This window comes from Rhinatrema bivittatum, chromosome 7 (assembly GCF_901001135.1).
Source record: "Rhinatrema bivittatum chromosome 7, aRhiBiv1.1, whole genome shotgun sequence".
Taxonomy (NCBI): domain Eukaryota; kingdom Metazoa; phylum Chordata; class Amphibia; order Gymnophiona; family Rhinatrematidae; genus Rhinatrema; species Rhinatrema bivittatum.
The window spans coordinates 7,305,490-7,331,003 of record NC_042621.1 but is presented as its reverse complement, the minus strand read 5'-3'; the positions used below and the strand labels follow the sequence as shown (position 1 = coordinate 7,331,003).

General features: G+C 44.9%; 1 long non-coding RNA gene across 1 annotated transcript; it reads right to left on the bottom strand.

Annotated features, from left to right (window-relative positions):
• Positions 1-1,848: 1,848 nt before the first annotated feature.
• LOC115095144 lies at positions 1,849-14,188 on the bottom strand. The gene is made up of 4 exons (XR_003857700.1): positions 14,152-14,188; positions 11,740-11,845; positions 3,101-3,197; positions 1,849-2,003 (listed from the first exon to the last, which is right to left on the bottom strand). It is a non-coding gene; the product is annotated as an uncharacterized LOC115095144 (long non-coding RNA).
• Positions 14,189-25,514: the final 11,326 nt, after the last annotated feature.

Sequence of the window (25,514 nt, the reverse complement as noted above, 5' to 3'; positions counted from 1 at the left end):
ATCCAATCCCTTCTGCAAACGTGTTGCATTTGAAAACGGTGCGTTTGAAAGTTAAGAGATGTGTGTGCTATTGTAAGAGGCAACATGTGTTACAATCTTTGACCACCCCAAGTGAATACAATAAGCAACATCAGTATTGGGGAATGCCATGGTGCTAACACACCATCTGAATCTTATGCCAGAAAAAAACATACGTTATCTTAGAAGATGGAATCGTCGGGAAGGAGTAAATTCATCTAAACAAAAGCATGCCACTCAGATATGTTTCCTCTATAATAGTGAAGCTGGATTCTTCATAAAAGAAAAGGATTCTTCAAAGAAAAGGTTTTATTGTGCATCACACAGCTAGAATGAGTTTTTCAAAACACTCCCCTGATGAAGCCTTTCATTAGGTGAAACTTAGGTCTATGTTGGGAAGAAGAAAGTGTTCATAGGGAAAACTTACAGGAAGAACTTCATGTTGTTTAATTTTAATATAAAAGACAAATATTGAGAATTTTTAAGCACATGAAACCATGGACAGGGAGGATTCACTATGAACTCTGGTCCCTGGTGCCATGATAGTGTTGGCTAAAGAAAGTGTCCCGACAACAGTTTCCAAATTCAAGCCATGAACCTTATTCCTGGATGAACCAGCCAGCAACTATTTACATGGATGTGAAGCAGATAAAACTGCAAATACTGAATATATCAGAATTCATGGGAATCAACAGCCAGTAGTGTTTCTTTTCCCCTCATAAACACTTAGAAGGCAATAATGGTACACCTCAGAAAGCTAGCTAATTGTCCTCATTCTTTGAGCACATCCTGTGGGTTCAATGCCACACCTCCTCCACCTTCACCTCATTTCCCCCCATGCTAACAGGAAGGAAGGGGGTGCACTTCTTCCTGATACCTACCCATATCAAAATTCACATCCAAAAGGAACCACAATGCAATTTCCCACTCTCAGAGCTGCTTGTAACTTGGGGGTCTCTGACCTCCCTTACCATCCACACCATACTGCTTCCCAACTATGTAGGTTTCTTCCCTGGCATACCCACACCTTGGACCTCTTGGAGCACTTCTCGTACTGGACAGACTCATCTCTGGCCCTTGTTCCTTTAGGGGAAAAAAATGGCTGCTACTTCCCTCCAGTTCTTTGGGGAAAGGGAAAACAACTCTTCACTCCATGGCCTCGGAACTCTCCCCTTGAAGGGAAGAGATCCTGCAGCATCCCCACTCCCAACCTGCTCCTTCCCCTCCTCCAAGCTCCCAGGCTGGCAGCTCCAGAAAACTACATCTCTGGAGGTCCCTTCTGCACCCCCCCCCCCCTACACAGGAAAAGGCAGGATCCAAAAGGGCAAAACCTTCACAGTCTTCCACCTCCCACTAAATCTGAAGTTATCGAATCAGAAAAACCCACATATTGAAAGAGACACATACCATTTTCTCCAACAACTGTTGCAATATATGTATAAAATATTTTACATTTTTCCATGAAAGCAAAGATTGGTAACACCTGGGTCTCCCCCACCCAGAGCCTCTTGTACTGCTACAAAACTCAAAATGAGTGTACCATATCTGGGATTCTCCCTACACTTACCATTCATAGAAACCAGCATCCCAATGATAAGATTTTCTATTCTCCCTTAGCAAAGTTCCATAAAGAATGTTGTCACTTAACAATGATCACAAATATTCATCCGTTTTCAGTCCTTTTCCAAATTTGTGCCTACATATGCCCAAGAGATAGTTATTGCCCTCGAACTCAAAAGGAAATAACAGTCAACAAGACTATTTTAATTTACAGAAATCAAAAAATTCCATTTATTCAAAATTTGGACATGCTGTCATGTTTGGAAACCAAAATGCACTAATTTAAAAAAATGAATAAAAATATATTTCCTTTATTTCCATGACCTTGTGTTTTAAGATTCAGTTCATCTGTGGAAGGACTGCTGGCTGGGCATGAAATGGTATAAAACCTTAGGGCAGTTCTGGAGTCAGCTTTCAGGAGGGCTCTAAGCAGATAAGAGAAATTGTTTTATTAATGTTGCAGTCTTATTTTCCGCCCTGCAGAGACTAAGATGAATAAGAGCCAGAGAGAGGGTAGCTGTCCTTTATACCTATAATATAGGAAGGTTTGCATATCACATCAAGGTCAGAGGTAGAACCACATCCCTTTCCACCCAATCTGCCTTCTGCAGTGTGTATCTCCCTCATGGAGAGGCTTTTATTTGTCCCAGTGCATGGAGCTGTTCTCTGTGGAGGACCTGTGCCAGCCGTGAACATATGAAAGTGCTGAGGTGATGGAATCACCTGGGGTATGGAAACGGGTAAAGAAATAGTGCTTTGCTACTCCTATAAGACGGTACATATCTGTAAATGTGCTGCTCAGTGGTGTTCTCTGAGGCTGAGCAGTCAAGGTAGATGGTAAGCAGTTGTAATAAACATCTCTTCTCCCAGCCGAGGCACATTAACAGTGATCTCATTTGCCATCTATATTGCTCTTAAGAAGGCCTCCTCTCCCCCGTGCCTCTCTCCCTCAGCTTTCCTTTCTGCATTTGTGTTTATCACACTTTTGCACCATTAGAAAAGCAATCGACATTAAGGCACTGTTTCTTGTCAAGGCAGTGCCAAGCCTGCCTTTAATTGTGGCTCTCTTTGCGTGCTACCTTGCATTGTGGACGTCGCTTTCTTAAAATCTGAGCTTTGCATCTATGCACTGATGTAACCCTGGCTAGGATCACCAAGCAGTCTGGAGGGATCCCTCCAGACTGCTTGGTGATCCTAGCCAGGGATCCCTCCAGACTGCTTGGTGATCCTAGCCAGGGTTACATCAGTGCATAGATGCAAAGCTCAGATTTTAAGAAAGCGATGGCCACAATGCAAGGTAGCACGCAAAGAGAGTGCTCTCTAAAAGGTTATCTGAAACTGTGGCTCTCAACCTTTTCCCCATCGTGACACACCTGATGGACAATGCTCCCATGTGTGACAAGCTGCTCACAACAAGCCACAGTTAAACTAAAAAACAGCCTCAGTATGTCTTTTACTGTTAAGAATGACACAAGGGAAAAGATAAGAGTAACTCTCTCTGAACAGAAAGTAATTTTTGTACCAGGTACATTCTCTGTCCCCCGTGGAGCCACCAACCTTTTTTCTTCTGCTGTCACTTTCAGGCCCAGCAGGGGAAGATAGAATCAGATATCACTAGCCTGGAAGAGAAAGAGAATTGCCATTTTTTGTTGGGCTCCAGCAGGAATGGTGGATAAGAGCTGTGTCCTACTTGGGCCCAGTTGGTGAAAAAGTCTGCCTTGTGAACTCTACAGCTTTGCACACCCTCCCTTCCCCACACAGTTAAAAATTATGCATTTATAATAGATTTTATATGAAAATTGACATTAAAAAAAGACACTTGGAACCCATATGGCATTAGGCCTATTGTAACATGTTCAGTACAGGTTTAGCGCTCAGAAAGTCACGCGTAAAAGAAATATAACAACAATATAGTAAAACCTCCATACTAAAAGAACAGTAATAATGCTACTTATGAAAAGGTAGAAGTGCTAATGTTGAGAAGCGCGCCCCAAGGCCCTGTTAGGAGCTCGGAGGCGCAGTCCCATCTAAGGTAGGATGTGAGCTCTTGGGCCGCAGCACGGCTCAGGGAGGAGCCCCAAGACATACCGCGGGAGGTGAGCTGGTACGAGCACGGGTGGAGCAGGAGCGAGGCTGGAGTGAAGACAAGGCAAGGATTATCCAGAACAGGAAGAAGGCAGGCTCAGCCCTCCACTGGACCTACACGCGCCAATGAGATCCAGCAACGCAATGCTGATCTCGAGAGTAGCCCTCCGGCCACTCAAAAGCCCTTTCGGACCCATTGCTTGGGAACGACGAGTGCGTGAGGCCAGACGGAGGCTGAGGGCAGGAATAAGAAGACACAGACGAAGGCTCAGGATACTCTGAGGATTCAGACAAAGACTTGAATACTCGGACAAAGACTCAGAATACTCAGAAGACTCGGAAGACAAGGACTCGGGATACTCAGGAGACTCGGAGTACTCAGACAAGGATTCGGGATACTAAGGAGACTCGGACGAAGACTCAGGTTACTCAGAAGACTCAGACAAGGATTCAGGTTACTCAGAAGACTCAGACAAGGATTCTGGTTGCTCGGTAGTTTCAGACAAGGATTCAGGAATCAGGCAAAAGTACTGGGTGAGAACTGCATTGCAGTGCACCCTACACAGCCGCCCATGGCTGGTTGCGGACCACGCTGAACGCGAAGCAGACTCCAGGCAAAGTAGTGGAACTTGAAATGAACATGACGAAGATTCAGTAGAGGCCTGCACCGGGGCACGCCCTACACAGCTGCCTGTGGCTGGTCACGGACTACGCTGAAGCAGAGCAGGTTCTGGCAGAGTCTTAGGCATGGACGGATGCAGGCACAAGGGAACTCCGTAGACCGGGACAAGATTCAAGACTCAGGATACTCAGAAGCAAGGCATTAAAAACAGAAGTCTCCCGGTGGCTTGCACTGTAGACTAGAAGAAGGGCTTGTACCACGAAGTGCTCTACACAGCCTTCCCGTGGGCTGGTCACGGACCACGACATGGCACGCCAAGAGAGGTGGACACACGAGGGACCTGGGAACTGGACGAAGAGCTGAAGATGAAATGGACAGAGTCAAGACAGAAACATCAGACATCAGGAACAAGGAACATGGCACCTCAGGACACAGGACATCTGGACACGGAACATCTGGAACATTAGGAACAGAAGACAGGCAATGAGGGAGCTCCGACGAGAGATGAGAACAGGGACATCAAAGAGACGAAGTTCAGGAACACGAAGAACATGGAATGAAGATCCATCAAGGCACGGAAGACCACGGAAGACCTGGATTGGACACTGTGCAAACCCAATCCAAAGGCCCTGAGGAACAGCAGCAAGGCCCTTTTCTAGGGCTGAAGCAGGAACAGGTTGATGGCATCATTCGTTGGGGCCGCGGGCTTTTCCCGCTGCTGGCCCTTTAAATTCTGGAGAGGTGCGCGCCTGCGCCTATGGAGAAACCAGGAAGAGAGCAGACACGGCTGCGTACCTGCCGCGTGGGAGGCCTGAGAAGAAGTGGCAGGCACTGGGAGAGACAGCTTCCCTGCTGCTCAAGGACCCCGGCAGCGGCTTCGTCCGCGAAGTAGGAGAACATTGGGGCTCAGCCTGCCTGCGCAGAGCAGGAGCCAGCCGCGGCCTCTGGGCCGCAGAGGACGACATCGGTGGCGGCCTGCCGCGTGAGCTGGAAGAAGATAGGTGTGAGCCGTGGGCAGGCTCACAACAGCTAATATTACACAGGCCCTAAAATACTAAAACACCTCATATTAGGAAAACAGAACAAGCCAGGCTGCTATAGATCCCTACACAGAAACTACACGCTGACAGAATACCTCTCCTCAGTCATACATGCAGAATATAGACAGACCCTCACCAAATAAGAAAAAAACGAGTTTGAATAGAAATATGCAGACAAAAACTGAACTGGAAACCCCATCAGAACAATGGAAAAACAGACTCACCATTCCTCATAAAATATATATATATATATATATATATATATATATATAAAACATCAATAATAATACAATCATACTAGTAAAACATTTCTTAACAGCTGAAAAATAGAACATCCAACAATTAAAAACTCATAAAAATGTTCCACACATCAATAAAAGATTTCAAAACAGCAGACACAAACATCCATACCTGGGAACTTTTGATTTCATGGTGCCCCGAGATTGTCTTGGATTAGCAAGAGGAGAGGAGGGGGTTGTTGCTCAAACTTTATCCTTTCTCTTTCATATATGCACATACTGTCTTGCTCACCCTCACATGCTTAGTCTCACTTAGACAAACACACAGGCTGTCTCTGCCTCGCTCTTGCTCAGTCTTGCACGTGCACACAAAGACAGACAGACACACACATACAGAGGCTGTCTTTCACTCTCACGTGGTCAGTCTCACACAGGCACACACACACACTAACTATCTCTCATTCTCACATGCTCAGTCTTACACAGGCACAAACACACACATGCTGTCTCTCACTTTCACATGCTCAGCCTCACACAGGCAAACACACCAACAGGCTCCCTCACATGCTCAGTCTCACACACACTCACTCTCACTCAGGTGCTCAGTCTTATACAGGCAAACACACACAGGCAATCTCTTACTCTCACATGCTCAGTCTCATACAGACACATACACACAGGCTGTCTCTCACTCATGTGCTCAGTCTCACACAGGCACACACACATATGCCTCTCACTCACATGCTCAGCCTCACACAGGCAAACACATCCACAGGCTCTCTCACTCTCACATGCTCAGTCTCACACAGGCATACACACACACAGGCTGTCTCTCAGACTCACACAGGCTGTGTCTCACTCATGTGCTCAGTCTTAGGCACACACACACACACAGGCAATTTTTTTACTTTCACAAGCTCAGTCTCACATGGATGCACACACACTGGCTATCTCTCACTCACATGCTCAGCCTCACACAGGAAAACATACCCACAGCGTCTCTCTCACTTTCACATGCTCAGTCTCACACAGGCTGTCTCTCACTCATGTGCTCAGTCTCACATAAACACATCCATAGGGAGTCTCTTACTGTCACATGCTCAGCATTACACAGGCAAAAAAAACACTCAGACTCCCTCTCACTCTCACATTCTCAGTCTCACACAGACACACACACACAGGTTATGTCTCACTCATGTGCTCACTCACACAAGCACACACACACACACACTGGCTGGCTCTCACTCACATGCTCATCCTCACACAAGCTGTCTCTCACTCATGTTTTCAGTCTCACACAGACAAACACACCCACAGGGAGTCTCTTGCTCTCACATGCTCAGTCCTACACAGACACAAACACACACAAGCTGTTTCCCACTCTCACATGCTCAGACTCACACATGCACAGACACACACGCTGTTTCTCTCTCCTCTCAGAAGCACAAGTAACAGCAGCAGCAGCAGCTTCAGCCTGTTCTCCTCCAGCCCCTGTGGCCGACAGGACATTCTCTTTCTTGGAGCCGCAGGGGCTGACGCTGTGCTTCTTCAAATTTGGCTCGCACTGCTCTTTCTATTGTTCCTGCACAGGTCCACCTCACTTCCTCTTCCAACCATGTCGGCACAAAGGCCAGTCCCCCACCCCCATGTGTTCTTTCCAGATGGCCGCTTAGAGCTGCAATGGGCTCTGCTGCTAGCATTCCTCCCGGGCGGAGGAGGAGATCCCTTTATTCCACTGGAGCAGAGGAGGGGGAGTGAAGGTTAGCTGCATCAGCAGGAGATCAGGGAGCATTGTATTCTGGCCGCGGAGGTGGCAACACACCAGCTTGTGCTTTGCGACACAGTGTTGGGTCACAACACACTGGTTGAGAATCGCTGATCTAAAGGACAGAGAGTTCTGGTACCTCAGAGCTCATGCAGGTTACAGGGTTTGAGCATTTTTGCAATGGTCCTTCCTGTTAAGGAGGGGGAAAGGAACATCTGGAACATTAGGAACAGAAGACAGGCAATGAGGGAGCTCCGACGAGAGATGAGAACAGGGACATCAAAGAGACGAAGTTCAGGAACACGAAGAACATGGAATGAAAATGTTTTTTCAGAGGGATGAGGCAATGGTTTTTGAGATAAGGTATTAAGAATAGGGGGGTGGGGGATGAGTATTTGATGGAAGGTTTCCAAGCATCTTAGCAGAGGAGTTAGATTTGGGGAGCATAAGGACTCCAAATATAGAGGTGATTGCTGCAAAGATTCCTATAGTCATCCAGAAGGGGGGACCTGAAGTCTAAATAGTACTGCCCTTGTTGGGGAAGCTCAAGGAAAGAAATGTAGCCCCATGTCACCCAGGAGATCTTGGGTCTAATTGGAACTGGGTGTAACTTCTTCCTCAAAGATGGTTATTTGAAGAAGAAGAAGGTTTCTGCTGATCTTGCTTGAGTTTTTGGACTGTGCCCTCCTGTGATTCAGCTGAACACTTCTCCTGTGAAGGATTGTTTTAACCTCTGAACTTTCAATACATTTTCTCATTTGGAACTGAGACCTGGTGTGGACCTTGGGCTTCTTTGTGGTATAATAAGCTTGGGCCTCCCAGAAACTGATCCCCACTGGCGATCCCTGGAAGACCCTGACTGTTTCTGGAGCTGCAGCAGTGCAAATAACCCCCTTCTGCAGCCTCCAAAGGTGACCCCGAGGAAAAAAGGGGGTTACGCTGAATAAACCGCTCAGAGTGTATAACTGTTGGGTGGAATGTAGCCTTCTTCTCCAACTTTTCCTCTGAGGTTTTCCAATGGATTCCACTATGAGTTCCAATGCCTGCCTGCTATACAGGAGAATGGGTTCCAGAATGCCACACAGGGTGATTATTTTATGTATTTTGTTTCAATGTAATTCAACTGATCTTAAAGCACAAGTAAATGTCGCAGCATGATTCACCTTGCTTCTAGTCATGTCCCTCAGCAAACAAGATTATTAATGCATGTCAGTAAGTTAAGCATGTTTGTTAATGCCAGGCACTCTAGATGGTGAAAGATTTATAGAAACTTTGCAACAGGAAGGGTAAGTTTGCATGACTAATGGAAAGTGAATCGCTAAAGGTTAAAGGGGTGTACAGTTGCCTCCTTGCCAAGTAAACTGACTTGTGCATGGTAAACTAAAGAAAAAAAGGACAAGCATATCCTTTAAATTCAAATAGAAAGTTCGTTGGTGCTTTACATTAAATTAAGATGTGCTTAGGCTGGTCCAGGGGCAGCGCTGCAATGTGGGAGAAGCAGGGTTTGATTCTGGGATGGGCTTCTATGTAAGAGGCTGGCAGCGATACCTATGGGTGAGATTTAAGTCTTCATTTGTTTCAGGCTCTGAAGGAAGTCATGGACTAGGGCCCTCTGCTGAGACCTGTCACCATGATGGCTGGGTTACAGATGGAAGAGCAAAACGACGACGTAATGAAGTGGCCCATCCTGGTGGCCCAGAGGATGGGAGCTAATCAGGGAAAATGGTGTGCCCGATGGCCATGGCATTTTCTGGGCACATTTCATACAGCACAGGATTTCTGAGCAACAACTTTCTGTTGCAATTTAGAAGGTCACCGGACTCGTAAATAGGTCTCTTAATATGATACGATCCCTGGAGACCGATGCTGTTGGCAAGAATGAGACATTTGTTATTGCAGTAACCGTGCAAAATGTTCTTGTAGTTTTTAAAGACTTTGAAGTACATAAAAGGTATTTCATGTTCACATCTATTTATTTAATATTACTTTTTAGTCCTTGGTCAACAGCGGGCTTACTGCCAATGAGTCTCACTCAATATCTGCTTCCTATAACTATGTTCCTGAGTGAGAAATCCATAGGGAAATGTATCCTAGTCAGAATAATATGGTCAGAATAGCAATAATCAAACAGCAAAGAGGGAAAAAGACTCAAGGTACTGTCCTGGAGACAGACCTAAGAGATAGACATTCAAAAGCATTTAGCCAGCTAACTGAGAAGTTAGCCGGTTAAATTAAGATTTGGAGACATATCCGGCTATATTTAAGCCGGCTAATAAGTTAGGTGGCTAGAATTTAGCTAAATAAGTTAGGGGTTTTCTGGCGGTGTAACTGGGAGGAACTGAGTTAGCCAGCTAAGTTAACCACCTAACTCCAATATAAGGGTTAGCTGGAATGTCTTAGCCGGCTAACTTCTGGCTATAAAAGTTGGCTGCATTACTGAATATACCTGCAAAGTTAGCCAGATACGTTTACCCAGCTAACTTTGTTATCCAGACTATGTCAATATGGACTTCCTGCTTGTCAGGACATCCATAATGAATATGCATGAGATAAATTTGCGTACATTACAACTCCAATTTATGCAAATCTCTGTCATACATATTCATTCTGGCTATCCAGAAAACCAGACTGGTCAGGACTGGGTTAGGACACACCGGCCCTAGCTCCTTGACCAGCCACAGAATGCCTACCATCGTAGTATAACTGGAGATCTTCACACAAGATGCCTTTCAAGTCCCGCAGTATCCTTATAAAAATCGAGCAGATAAGAAATTGAGCTGGAAGTGCAAATCTAGGTACCTGGCAGATTTAATTTAGACATGTAATGACATTTTAACTTGAACCGTGTTTCGCCACTTCAGCTGCATCGGGAGGGACAAAAGCCCCAAACTGTCAACAGATAAAGGGAGGATCCTAACTGAAAACAAACATTGGCTACACAAAATTGAAAATGAAAAGATAAATGAACAAATAGTTAATTAACAGGAATATGCCTCAACAAAAGCAATACATTTAGCATGCCCAGATACTAGCAAAAAAAGGGAAGGGGGAAGGGAAAAGGGAAAGCAGGGAGGTGAGAGGGGGCGGGGAGGAAACAGAGTAGAAGAGGAAACCAAAGCGGGGGGGAAAAGGTGTTGCATCGGCCGGCCGCAGAGCTCATGACCGGCTCTCTTCACTCCCCTGCTGGGGCCAGGCTCCGTCTCCTCGACAAAGAAGAGGGAGCACCTTCAGCGCTGCCCTCCTCTTCGCGGCCCTGCCTACCGCCGCCGCGCCTCGAGACATGGCTGAGACACCGCCACTGTCTGCTCCTCGCTGCCAGCCCCCCAGGCGTGGGCGCCTCTCTAGATTACTTAAAGGGCCCGTGGCAGGCTAGGGCTGCCGGCCCCTTCTTATGATGTCATCAGCCTAGGACTATTTAAGGCGAGCTCTGACAGTCAGAGCTCGCCTTGGCAACAGGTCTCCACAATTGTTCGTGTGCTCGTTGCTTGTTCCTGTTATTGTTCCTGCCTCCTGTTCCCGTCATTGTTCCTGGTTCCTGTTCCTACTTATTCTTTCACCTCCTCCTTCTTCACTTGGACTGATTCTCTGGTATTGACCCTGCTTCGCTTGGACTATGCTTGATCTGATCTCTTGGCTCTGACCTCGGCCCTGCTTCCTGGTACCTTGCCTCCCTGCCGCCTGCCTTGGACTCTCCTTCAGTATTCTACGAAACTGGCCTCTCAGGCTTCGACCTATCTTTATCTGGACACCCCTGCTTTACTCTGTTCCTGTTTGGTATCTGGATCTCTGGAACCCTGCCTCATCCAGACAGTCCTCGGCCCTACAATACCTCTGCTGGTTCCTGGCGTACCCTTGTCTACACCAACTGGGATCCGTCACACGGAGGCCCACCTAATCCAGCCGGCCCCAGCACCCAAGGGCTCAACCTGAGGGGAACGTGGGTTGGTATTGGTGAAGCTCCAGTTGGCCTCCGTCTCCTAGCCTGCTCTGCCTCCTGATGGTGGGAACCTGTAGGACTTGCCCTGTGGGTAGCATCAACCACACCTCAGGCCAAGGGTCCACCATCAGTGTAACAAAAGGGACATTCAATAGTTTCACAGTGCCTCAACAGTGCAACGCTATTAAATCACAGCATCTCCAAACACTATCAAAAAAGATAAGCAGAGGGGGAATGAGAACAGCAACAAAGGGAAAATTTGAAATCTGTGAATATGGCAGTGCAATATATAGAATATATGAAATTGGCAGTACATATCACACAGGATGAATAGCAAGCAGAACACACCAAGAATGCCCGAAATGGCACTTGCAGAACACAGTGCCTCTGAACACTGATTGAATTAATAAAACAATGAATCAGGATAAAGTACAAAAGAGATTAAAAAATGTGAAGAAAAGAGCGGTACATACCATGAAATAGATCAACGTTGAAGCAGAGGCAGGTATTGAGAACTATTTTAGAATCACTTGTGTTGGGCAGCCCCGCGGCATCAGAAACTCTCAATTTAGGGAAGTCCTGCAAAAAGAAACCAGGAAATGTACACTACAGATTACAGCCCCAGAGAAAGCAGGCGGCAAAGGTATAAAAGAAAGAGAAGAGAAAAGGGACCCACAAGCCGAAAGATATCAGGAGGAATTCCAAACCATGGGAAGGGAGAGCACCCGCAGTGACGACAGGATGCTAGATAAGGCTTAGGCAGGGGGCGGGGCTAGCGTCAAAAGCGCGCCAAAGAGAGAAACAGGAAGGAATCAATGAAGACAAGAACTATACGATGATCCAGGAACACCACATGGGAGGAAAAACGGAGGAAGTTCGGGGAAAGTCAAAGGAACAGAATGCAACTATATATAAAAGGAGCCTGTCAGAAAGAAACAGACCATTAAATATCACGGATTAGATTTTAAATTTAAAGTGAAGATCCACCACTGTTCCCTTTGAATCAACCATTCACCAAAATTACCCCCACGAGTACGTGGGGTAGGGACCTCAATGGCAAAAGAACGAAGATCTTTAATGTGGTGATGAAAATCACGCTGGTGTAAGACTAAGGGGACTTCTTCACAAACATAAGAACATAAGAACATGCCATACTGGGTCAGACCAAGGGTCCATCAAGCCCAGCATCCTGTTTCCAACAGTGGCCAATCCAGGCTACAAGAACCTGGCAAGTACCCAAAAACTAAGTCTATTCCATGTTACTGTTGCTAGTAATAGCAGTGGCTATTCTCTAAGTCAACTTAATTAATAGCAGGTAATGGACTTCTCCTCCAAGAACTTATCCAATCCTTTTTTAAACACAGCTATACTAACTGCACTAACCACATCCCTGGCAACAAAATCCAGAGTTTAATTGTGCATTGAGTAAAAAAGAACTTTCTCCAGTTAGTTTTAAATGTGCCCCATGCTAACTTCATGGAGTGTCCCCTAGTCTTTCTACTATCCAACAGAGTAAATAACCGATTCACATCTACCCGTTCTAGACCTCTCATGATTTTAAAGACCTCTATCATATCCCCCCTCAGCCATCTCTTCTCCAAGCTGAACAGTACTAACCTTACTTCAATTAACACCCTCCTCTGAAACCTACATCTCACTTTAAATGTAGCAAAAACAGAGCTCCTCACAATCACCAATCCCCCAGCTCGCTCGCCCCCTGCCTTAAGCAACACCAACCCTCCACCTGATACATTCACCTGCAATGTGAGAGATCTCGGGGTCTATCTTGACCAACATTTAAATTTCAAATTTCAAATCTCACATCCACAATACCATAAAAACAGGCTTCTTCAAATTGCACATCCTAAAGAAACTTAAACCCCTGCTATATACCCAAGACCTCCGCATAGTCCTACAGGCAACTATTTTAACTAAACTGGACTATTGCAATTCTTTATTGCTGGGCTTCCCTCTCTCCACTATCAAACCCCTCCAACTTTTACAGAATGCCATGGCCAGAATCCTAACAAACGCATGTAAATCTGATCACATTACCCCTGTCCTAAAAGACCTCCACTGGTTACCCATAACCTCACACATAAAATACAAAACACTCACCATTCTCCACAATCTATTGTACAATCAAAATCACACTTGGCTCGAGAATGCACCTCTTTTCCGATCATCTACCCGCCCCTATACAACCCCTCCCTAAAAACTGCTCACCACACCTCAACCAGAGAAAGGGCTTTCTCTATTGCCAGCCCTTCCCTATGGAACACCCTGCCCACGGCCCACGGCCCTCCGCCTAGAACCTAACCTGTCTAAATTTAAAAAAGGGCTCAAAACCTGGCTCTTTACATTAGCGTATCCACACGTTGACCAAACTTAGCTTGCACTCTAACCCCGCAGCCCACCCTTTCCCCCTCCTCCTCTTTGCTTATCCTTTTCTCCCCCTTTCTTCACCCCAAGCAAAGACTCCAAAATACAGTGTTTCTCCCCCCTAAGCAATGACGCCTAAATTCTGTAATTAGTTTCCCCTCACCCTCCTTTAAGCCTACCCTACAATTCCCCCCCCCCCCCCCCCCCCCCACACACACCTCTCCCTGTCACTGCCATCACTGGTCTGGTACCTACCAACCCACCTGTACATATATATTGTCTATTGTTAATTTTATTTTCTTCAAATGTTCCTATCAAATTTCTCTCTTTCCCTATCCTTCCTACTGCTGTCCTCTCTCCTCCTTCATTACTGCTCTCCCTTCCCCTCCCTGTTTATTGTATTTCTCTCCCTTGTTATTTTGTTACAATGTAAACCGGCATGATGTTCCGACAAATGTCGGTATAGAAAAATCAACAAATAAATAAATAAATAAATAAATAACCTCTTTAGTCTTTCCTCATAGGGGAGCTGTCCCATCCTCTTTATCATTTTGGTTGCCCTTCTCTGTACCTTCTCCATCGCAATTGTATCATTTTTTAGATGCGGCGACCAGAATTGCACGCAGTATTCCAGGTACGGTCTCACCATGGAGCGATATAGAGGCATTATGACCTTTTACGTTTTATTCACCATTCCCTTTCTAATAATTCCTAACATTCTGTTTGCTTTTTTAACTGCCACAGCACACTGAGCCGACGATTTCAATGTGTTATCCACTATGATGCCTAGATCTCTTTCCTGGGTGGTAGCTCCTAATATGGAACCTAACATCGTGTAACTATAGCATGGGTTATTTTTCCCTATATGCATCACCTTGCACTTATCCACATTAAATTTCATCTGCCATTTGGATGCCCAATTTTCCAGTCTCACAAGGTCCTCCTGTAATGTATCACAATCCGCTTGTGATTTAACTACTCTGAATAATTTTGTATCATCTGCAAATTTGATTACCTTACTTGTCTTATTCCTTTCCAGATCATTTATAAATATATTGAAAAGCCTCACCCCCTCCACTGAGAAAATTGTCTGTTTCCTGTTTTTTAACAGTTTGTAATCCACGAAAGGACATCGCCACCTATTTAATGACTTTTTACTTTTCCTAGAAGCCTCTCATGAGAAACTTTGACAAATGCCTTCTGAAAATCCAAATATACTACATTTACCGCTACACTTTTTATCTACATGTTTATTAACCCCTTCAAAAAGATAAAGCAGATTTGTGAGGCAAGACTTGCCTTGGGTAAAGCCATGCTGACTGTGTTCCATTAAACCATGTCTTTCTATATGTTCTGTGATTTTGATCTTTAGAACACTTTCCACTATTTTTCCTGGCACTGAAGTCAGGTTAACTGGTCTGTAGTTTCCCGGATCACCTCTAGAGCCCTTTTCAAATATTGAGGTTACATTAGCCACCCTCCAGTCTTCAGGTACAATGGATGATTTTAATATAGGTTACAAATTTTTACTAATAGATCTGGAATTTCATTTTTTAGTTCCTTCAGAACTCTGGGGTGTATACCATCCGGTCCAGGTGATTTACTACTCTTCAGTTTGTCAATCAGGCCTACCACATCTTCTAGGTTCACCGCGATTTGGTTCAGTCCATCTGAAACATTACCCATGAAAACGGATATCTCCCCAACATCCTCTTCAGTAGACATCGAAGCAAAGAAATCATTTAATCTTTCCGTGATGGCCTTATCTTCTCTAAGTGCTCCTTTAACCCCTCGATCATCTAACAGTCCAACTGACTCCCTCACAAGCTTTCTGCTTCGGATATATCTAAAAAAGTTTTTACTGTGAGTTTTTGCCTCTATAGCCAACTTCTTTTCAAATTCTCCCTTAGCCTGTCTTATCAATGTCTTACATTTAACTTGCCAACGTTTATGCTTTATCCTGTTTTCTTCTGTTGGATCCTTCTTCCAATTTTTGAATGAAGATCTTTTGGCTAAAATAGCCTCTTTCACTTCACCTTTTAACCATGCTGTTAATCGTTTTGCTTTCCTTACACCTTTCTTAATGTGTGGAATACATCTGGACTGTGCTTCTAGGATGGTATTTTTTAATAATATACATGCCTCTTGCACACTTTTTACCTTTGTAGCTGCTCCTTTCAGGTTTTTTTAAACTTTATTTCTCATTTTATCAAAATTTCCTTTTTGAAAGTTTAGCACTAGAACCGTGGATTTGCTTACACTGCCCTTCCAGTGATTAATTCAAATTTGATCATATTATGATCACTATTGCCAAGCGACCTCACCACCATTACTTCTATCACCAAATCCTGTACTCCACTGAGAATTAGATCTAAACTTGCTCCCTCTCTTCAGTTCCTGAACCAATTGCTCCATAAAACACTCTTTTATTCCATCCAGGAACTTTTATCTTTCTAGCATGTTGGAGTAATTGAAATCTCCCATTATTACTGCACTACCAATTTTGTTAGCTTCCCTAATTTCTCTTAGCATCTTGGCCAGGTGAACGGTAGTTTACTCCTATGCCTATCGTCTTCCCCAACTCAAAAGGGATTTCTATCCATAAAGATTCAATTGTGCATTTAGTCTCATGCAGGATCTTTATCCTGTTGGATTCTATGCCATCCCGGACATAAAGCGCCACCCTGCCTCCCGGATGCTCTTCTCTGTCATTGCGATATAATTTGTACCCCGGTATAGCACTGTCCCATTGGTTATCCTCCTTCCACCATGTCTGAGATGCCAATTAAGTCTATGTCACCATTCACTGCTATACATTCTAATTCTCCCATCCTACTTCTTAGACTTCTGGCATTAGCATTCAAACATTTCAAAGTGTGGTTTTTGTTTGTATTTTCATTCTGCTTTTTAATTGATAGGAATAAATTGGAATTTTTTTGCTCAGGTGAGTTTTTAGTTACAAGCACTTGGACTACTTTTCTTGTTATTGGAACCTCACTGTCTGGATGCCCTAATTCTAATGCATCATTAGTATCCTTTGAAGATACCTCTCTCCGAACCATGCGCTGCTGAGCGACTGTCGGCTTTCCCCTTTGTTCTAGTTTAAAAGCTGCTCTATCTCCTTTTTAAAGGTTAGCACCAGCAGTCTGGTTCCACCCTGGTTAAGGTGAAGCCCATCCCTTCGGAAGAGACTCCCCCTTCCCCAAAAGGTACCCCAGTTCCTAACAAAACTGAATCTCTCTTCCTTGCACCATTGTCTCATCCACGCATTGAGACTCCGGAGCTCTGCCTGCCTCTGGTGACCTGCGCGTGGAACAGGGAGCATTTCAGAGAATGCTACCCTGGAGGTTCTGGATTTAATCTTTCTACCTAAGAGCCTAAATTTGGCTTCCAGAACCTCCTCCCACATTTTCATGTCATTGGTGCCAACATATACCGCCGGCTCTTCCCCAGCATTGTCTAAACTCCTACCGTATATAGGTGACGCGTGAGGTCCGCCACCTTCGCACCAGGTAGGCATGTTACCAGGCGATCCTCACGCCCACCGGCCACCCGGCTGTCTACATTCCTAAAAATCGAATCACCAACTATGACGGCCGACCTAACCCTTCCCTCCTGGGCAATAGCCCTGGGAGACACATTCTTGGTGTGAAAGGACAATGCACCACGTGGAGAGCAGGTCCTTGCTACAGGATCTTTTCCTGCTGCATCAGGTTGATGCTCTCCCATCATGAGACCTTCTTCCTCCAAGGCAGCACAAGGGCTGCCAGTCTGAAGTTGGGACTCATCTATATACCTCTCTGTCTGCCTCAGCTCCTCCGGGTCTGCCACTTTAGCCTCCAGAGATCGGACTCGTTCTCTGAGAGCCAGGAGCTCTTTGCATCGCATGCACATGTACAACTTCTCACCGGCGGGTAAAAAATCATACATGTGACACTCGATGCAAAAGACTGGGAAGCCCCCCTCTTGCTGCTGGACTGCTGCCTTCATCTCAGATTTTTCAGTTCCCAGTTAAGTTTAGATTTCTATGGGAGTAGGAATGTGTCTAATTAGCGTCCTTTAAATGTATTAGTGAATTCACTGTATGTCTGGTAGTGGCCTACAGAGGAATGATCAAACTCTCAATAAGGTGTGGAGAATTCTTGAAGTGAAGTTAAAAGGCTGATTTTTTTTCTTTTTAGCGTGAACGTGGCACTTGCCTATAAATTTCAGGATGAGCTAGGGGTGGGTGGGAGAGGGGTGAGAGGGTTGGGAAATAGAAAGACACTAACTTACTGAGTGACTATTTAAAAATAAACACACTAACTTCTGTTTATTAGCTGCCTTACTGTTGTGCCTGTAGCAAGCCCAGGCGAGAGTATGGACTCCTTGCCAGAGGTAAGGTTGACACAACCTGAAAGGGCGAACCCCCGCAGGTCCCTACCATCGGAAGGCGAGGCTGGTCTTAGGTAGGCCCTTGTGAAGCGAGAGAAGGTGTCAGCGGAAATGTCCAAACTCAGTCTAAGATCAGAAGTCCAAGAATGGCCGATAGACAGTCCAGTCCAAAGCCAGAAGAATTACTGAAACCAGTCTGTGGTCCGAAGCCAGAAGAATCCGCAAAGGAGAAAGGTAGGATGAAGAGCAAGAACCAGGGAGGAAAACAGGAACAGCCTGGAAAAAACAAGAAAACAGGAACAGGCTCAAAAGTAACAGGAACAAACTGCAGCACTAGCCAGTAGCACGGCTAGTGCTACTGGCTAGTGGAATGTTTGAGGGTTAAAAGCAAGAGCTCTGATGTCAGCAGGGAGCCAGCTGCTGCTTCCTGCCCCGATCCCTTTAATTCATAACAGGAGATGCGCACGCATTCTGCAAAGGGACAAGCAGCACAGGACCAAAATCTGCTACACCTTTAAATAAAAGATGGAACTAGAGATGTGAATCGGAACCGGAATCGGTTCCGATTCCGATTCACATTGTGATTTTTTTTTCGTCCAGCCCGATCGGGTTTTTTTTTTTATTGGCTGCGCCCGAGCTGATAAACAAAAAAACCCACCTCGACCTTTTAAAACTAATCCCTTAGCTTCTCCCACCCCCCATTTTTAAAGATGGCGCCGGCCATCCAGTGCTCCTACCATGTGACAGGGGCCGGCCAATGGCACGGATACCCTGTCACATGGTAAGGGCAAAGGGCCATCGGCGCCATTTTGATTAGTGGCAGCCGACGGCCCGGGAGTGGGAGATCGCTCCCGGGACCCCCACTGGACCACCAGGTACCTGTCGGGAGGGTGGGGGAAGCTAAGGGATTAGTTTTAAAGGGTCAGGGTGGGTTTAGGGGTTATTTTTGTGTGCCGTTTTTCCCACCCTCCCCCAAAACAATAAGAGACCCCCCACGAACAATTTCGTGGGGTTTTCCTATCGGTTTCGGGGAGCCCCCCGATTTCTGACGACTTTGAAAATATCGTACGCTATTTTCAAAGTCGTCAGAAATACGATTCACATCCCTAGATGGAACTGCTTGGCAACGTCCTCAGCTTCGAGTGATTTTTCAAGCATCCTTACACCCTGTTTATATGGTTTGCTACCAGTGTGCATATACCGCTCATCTTCTCCACTTCATTATTTGCCTCGGCATTTTAACTTTACAAAAGCAGTTTATTTTATCAGCTAACAGGTGTTGCTGCAAAGGTGGGTTTATCGCTTAAAATATCATCGCCATGCGCAGGCTTGGTTGTGAGGGCTGTGGGGCGAACAGAGGAAGGCAGTCTGCAGAAAGGCCGAGTAGCTCACCGTACAGAACCCCCCCAAGTTACCATTTCATGGAGCTTTAGAATAAACGGCATTCAGTGCTGGGGAAGGGGGTGGTGGTAGAGGGAGGTCATCTCCTGCCCTATACCTGCACACGCTCTCATACTGTCTCAGATCGAGAGAGGGGTAAGGAGGCGTGCCAGCCAGACGAGTAATCTGATGGTGCTTTACCGCATGCCAAGCTTTGGCTGAGAGGCCCCAAGGTGCTGCCCTTGAACCCTGTCCCTGTTTTGTCATACTCTCCCATGGGTCCTGTTTCTCAAGGCCCAGAATGCGAGAGAGCTCCTTTTGACAGGAAGCCGTACACCCTGCCACTTTCCACTGCTTTTTCGCACAAGAAGTTTCTCATTCTGGTTACCTTTGCCTATTTCCTTTCTGCATTACTGTTCCTGATTTCTGCGTAATTGGCTTTGTTGTGCAAGTGGGTTTTTTTCTCAATTGAAAATACACTCTGGCACAGCTGGACTCCCAGCTCCAGCATCTCAGAATGAAACGTTCTGCCCTGAATTTCGGTTTAAAATGTTAATCCTTCCATGTTTAAAGCACTGCAGTACATTGCTGGTGCCCTCGGGGCTGTCCCTGGGGAGGGAAAGGGTGAATTGAGGCAACTACCCCGGGACTTCCTCTTGCTTCCAGAGGCCCTGTGCTGCCCACAGTAACCCCGCCCTTGACATCAACATCGCTCGGGAGCGCCAACAGGTCAGGAACTACTGAAGTCCACGTGGCAGAGATACCATTGCCAGGACTGAAGGTGCATTTCTCTCCCCCCACCACCTCCCATGCTCCTCATATATTTTGTGGCGGTGGGTGGGGGGAGGGGCCCAGGCATTGCGACCCTCCTAGGGTCAGCCCTGAGCACAGTACAATGGTGCAAAAATGGTAACATCGTTCCATGGCCAGATATAGGGCCCATGATCCCTGTTGCATGGTCCTTGGCCCAGTACCATTGTCACAGTGACTGAACGAATTAAGTAGGAGGCAAACATAAAACAGAGGAAGGCTAGACAGAGCTATAGCATGCCTGTGCTCGATGTGGTCTTGGTCATAAGTGCCACTACCCGAAGGGCATCACAGTGCTGCTGGGAGCAGTGCAGCCCCACCAGATCGGGCAGCATGGCCGATGGGGTCTTAGACAGAGAAGCAGCGCAGCCTGCCCTTCAGGAAACACCCTTCAGGAAACACCCGGCGGCTCAAAAAAGAAGTGGTCATCCCGTCAGCTGTGGGGTCTGAAGGAAGAGACTATCATTGCTGCTGCTTCAAGAGGGGGGAAAGAGAGTAAGAGGAGGAGCGTGGGTGAGAGAGAGAATGTGTGTGTGTGAGAGAGAGAATGTATGTGTGTGTGTGTGAGAGAGAGAATGCATGTGTGTGTGTGTGTGTGTGTGTGTGAGAGAATGTATGTGTGTGTGTGTGAGAGAGAGAATGTATGTGTGTGTGTGTGTGTGTGTGAGAGAGAGGAGCAAGTTTGTGCGCAACAAACCCTTTCCTCTCTGCCTGCTAATCCATGACAATCTCAGGGCATCTGAAAATCAAAAGTCCCCAAGTATGGACAGCAGGGGATTTTATCAAATCTTTTTTAATTTTAATAATTGGGTATTATTTGATGTGTCTGTTTTGAAATATTTTATTGGTATTTGGACAATTTTTATGCGTTTCTAATTATTGGGTGCTATTCTTTTCATTAGCTAGTTTGAATTATTTTTATTGGTATGAATTTACCTCCATTGATATTATTTACATTTCACGATTTTATTTTATGAGGAATGGTCATGTTTTTATTTTTCCATTGTTGCACTGTATACAGAGTCTGGCTTTTTGCAATTTCAGGTTCAGTTTTTGCACATTTCTATTTATACATTGGTCTTTTTATTCTGTATCTGGTGAGAGAGTCTGTGTTCTAGTGTGTGACCAAGTTGAAATATTTTGAAAGTGTGAAGTTTCTGTGTAGGACTCTATAGCAGTTTGGTTTGTTCTGTTTTCCTAATAGGAGGTGTATTGGTGTAATATTTGCAGTGTTGCCTTTTCATAGGTAGGGCTGTTGCTGTTCGAATGCTGGCAGTTAGTGCTGTTTTGATATAGAAAGTTTAGTTCATTGTAACTCTGCTTTCGTGTGGCTTTCTGAGGACCAAGCCCATATCCAAGACCCTTTACAGAAGGCCTAATACCATATGGGTATCTTTTTTGCTTTTTTTTCTGGGTTTTTTGGTTGGCACCATAGAGGTGCATGTAAATATAATATAAATATTGTAAATTATATGTTTACCTCAGAAGACTGTACTTTGAATAACCTTTTTCATGTAAAATCTGTTGTTATAAATGCAAAATTTTTAATTGGGCGTGGGGAGGGCATGATGGGGGTTTGCAAGGCTGTACTTTTGCCTAGGTTGCTTAATCCCCTTGCACCGGTCCTGGCCATGCCCGTACAGACATTTAACAGTCTCCCAACTGATGGTGTCATGTGCTGTGTAATGGGTGAGGGTGCGGTTTTTCCACACTGTGCACAGATGCCAAATTGCCTGGCTACCACTCTGGTGAAAGATGCCAGTCTGACTTCAGACTGTGCTAGAAGCCCAAAAGGGCAGGAGAAAACTACCGGGTGGGTCGAAAAGAGGAAAAAGATCTCTCTGAATGCTCTATTTAACATGATGCTTCCGCTTTCTTGACCCTTATATAACAATCTACCCTGATTTGTTCAAATGAGAACTCTAACCTCAGGAAGAGAACTCACTTCCAGCGTGACCTGACTTATTGAAGTGAAACATGTGGTCCCTGGATTGCCAGCTCATTTCATGTAAAAGCCTATTAGGTGGTAGAGTCACTTATCTCCTGAGAAATCTTCCTGCTGAGATGCTCAAAGAGACAGCATTTCAGACTCATTAGAAGTAAAATTAAGGGCGGATAGTACCGTGCTGTGTGATCCCTTATCTGGCAAGACATTCATTTGCTTCTGAAACACAATCCTTAACGTGGAGTTGGAGGGCAGTAAAGTCAGATACCAGTTTCCCAGGTTAATAAAATGAGCCTGCAGCACTGAACGCGTGGCAGGAAATGGAACTTGAAGATGTATTTTACATTTGTTATGCACACACAGGTTGCATGTGCCATAAATCCTGTGCCTTTCCACTCTGAAAACGCCTCCTAGTAGCAGCAGTTTTCATTCCTTCGCACTGTGGCCAAACAGTGCCTCTCTGCTTTGTAGATGCTGAATCTTTCCCGTACAGGATGAAGTCTCAAGACAGTGGACTGAGCCTCTCCATGCTGTAAGGGTCTGCATTAAAAAAAAAAAAAGTGCTTCTTTTCTTTTGCTTCCCTTTGGTTTGTTCCATGCCGGGTTTTTTTTATTTATTTTGCTCAGTTTTATTTTTGTTCTTTCATTTTTTGTTTTTTAGTGTGCATTATATGTAAATAGCACTCACTCAAATGCACGTTAAATGACAGAAACAACAGAAACAAAATGTTGTTTGCTTTTACTGTTGTTTTGTTCTGAAATTGACTGCACCTCCCTGTTGTGCTCCTATGTCCTGGTGGATGAGCAGTGAGCTCCCTAAACTGCTACACAGCTTCAATTTTCTGCTTTAAAACACCACCCCCAACAAACTCCCCAAATATCCTTAATGTACCAAGTATCTGAGAACCAAACTGAAGGTACACTAGCAACCTGAGCTGACAATTTAATGCAATATGCTACACAGTATTCTGTAGCACATAATGTTAGAATTGAGTTAAAATGAAGTCATTCTTCTCATTGAGAGAAATGACTTCGGGGCACAGTAAATCACATTATAGAGTACTAAACTTGTCACAAACTATCAGGGAAAATTTGCAGCTAACCCATGTTGCTAGTGTATTCTTATAGGCTTACTTCCTGGAACAACCTTATGTGATACAGCATTTACAGAGCAGTAGTTCTTACAGCCTCCGGAGACAGAAGTTTACTTTTGCATTTGACAGAAAAGGAACTGGGATATTTTGAAAAGCAAATCAATATAATATTTGAATATCCTTATTTAAAAAAAAAAATGCAAGTCAAGCAGAAACATATTTGGTCTTAAAATAAATGAGATTCTATTCCATGTTCCTTTAAAATTTTGGAGATTGGAGTCCAATGTACTAAACGGCATTAGTGATGTTGCAAGTGTTAACCCAAGCATTTGGCACGATAACGTGTATTAACATTTGCAATAGTTTACATATTTGAGTGTAATTTTGGTGTTTGGTGTAAACAGTCCATGTTACTGTTTACAGACATAACACAGACATATCATGAAAAAATATCCACATTTGTTAAATTGATGCAAAATACCTAATTGTCTTATTTAAAATTACTGCAGGTAAGCGCAATTTGCATTAACAAATGCGCCTTCATTAACGCCGATATTATGGCAAAAATTAAGTATACCTCTCAGTGGTATAATTAAGTTTTTGCAATAATGGCAGCATTAGCACAGATGTGTTAATGCAAAAACCTGCTTTTAGTGCAGCGTGCATTAACTGCACTGCTAACGAGTGCATACAATTCAGCACAGCGACCTGCATTAACAGACAATTTTGATGGAGTTTGGCACATTGTCCCCTTGGACCTCTGAAATACCCGACTCGAGGATTTGCTCATAAAGGACATTTTCCCAACCTCTGCCGAAGGAAAATATCTTTATTGAATAAGGTCTTTAATCTTTGGTATTCTTATTAACAAATTTGTGTTCTATTCAAAACTTTATACCATGACTAATAAGTTTCATAGTTTAAGGCTCATCTTTTGCTCAGAGCCCTGGCCACAGCTGGAGAATTCCTTCAATCATCAAGAGTGCCTCATCTGTTATCCATGGCAAGTTCCAGTTCCTTGTGTGCCAGGGGCTTAAATTACAGACTTTTGATTGCAGAGGTTAGAAAATGCGAGGAGAATAAATTGAGGTAAGGGATTAGTCAAGGCATGAAGTTTCAAGGCTCTTGGTTCTTTTGTGGAGCACGTTACATATTGATAAAGGGTTCTGTAAGGAGGAACTGCTCTGAGGAACAAAAGGTGAAGATTTATTATCAAGCTCAATATGAAGCAGAGAAGAAAGATTTCAATATCTTTCTTCCCTAGGCAGAAAGAATGTGTTGGTCAATAATGGAGATAGTGGTCAATTTATAATTGATTTCCTTACGACAGATGCACTGTTTTCAAAAGCCACCAGAACTTTAGCAGTTCCTTACTATCTCAATTTGCAGGGCTAACTTTTGCTGTGCGCTTCCAGGCCATAGAAGAGTTTGGCTCCCAATCTTAAAATATTGTGCAGCCCCCTTTCCCCCCTTCCTCTGTCAGTAATAGGAAGGCGGGGATGTTTTGTTTTCCTTCATCGGGGGGACGGACGGACGGACGACAACAAACTTCATGTCCACACTGGTGTCTCTCTCTCTCAGGAATATGTGGGTGACTAATGTCCAAACACCACACGCTACGCATTTTGCTGTATAAAATGGAACGGGCCTGGGCCTGTTGAGAGGATCAGTGCAGTGGGTTGTCGATGGTGGCATCGTTCAGAAAGGCCGCGGGGATGTAAGAGACTGGATGCTTGAGTACTGTTGGAACTTGTTACACATGGGAGAAGAAGGGTGCTGGATGTGAACTAAAAAGGGCATCTTGCATGACCAGCTATCCTGTGGCCTGGGGCTCAATGGAGGGAGACGAGAAAAACTGTCTTGGTCAAGGCGTGAGGTCCTAGAGGCGGCCACGCTGTATGGCTGGCAGCTGGGGTACATCTTTGCAACAGACAGGAATAACTGGAAGGCTGGAAGGGCCAGTCATTTCCTGCCGTCACCAACCATCATACCCCGAGATTAGCAAGGGGGGGCAAGAATGCTGTTTGCATTTTTTGTTTTTTTCCCTCACCCCCTAGGGACTTTCTTTCTTATCATCTGCTCTGAAGTGTCAAAAAGCAGAATATAAATCAAATAAATAAATAAAATAAGATTCTCTAGCGACAATAAAAGAGTTTCTAACCTTCGGTGTTTCTGGCTCAGCCTCCCTCTTCCCTCGTCTCTCTTTTTTGTTTTCTTTTTCTCTCTGGTATCCTCTCTACTTTTCTATTCTATTTCAGTTCTT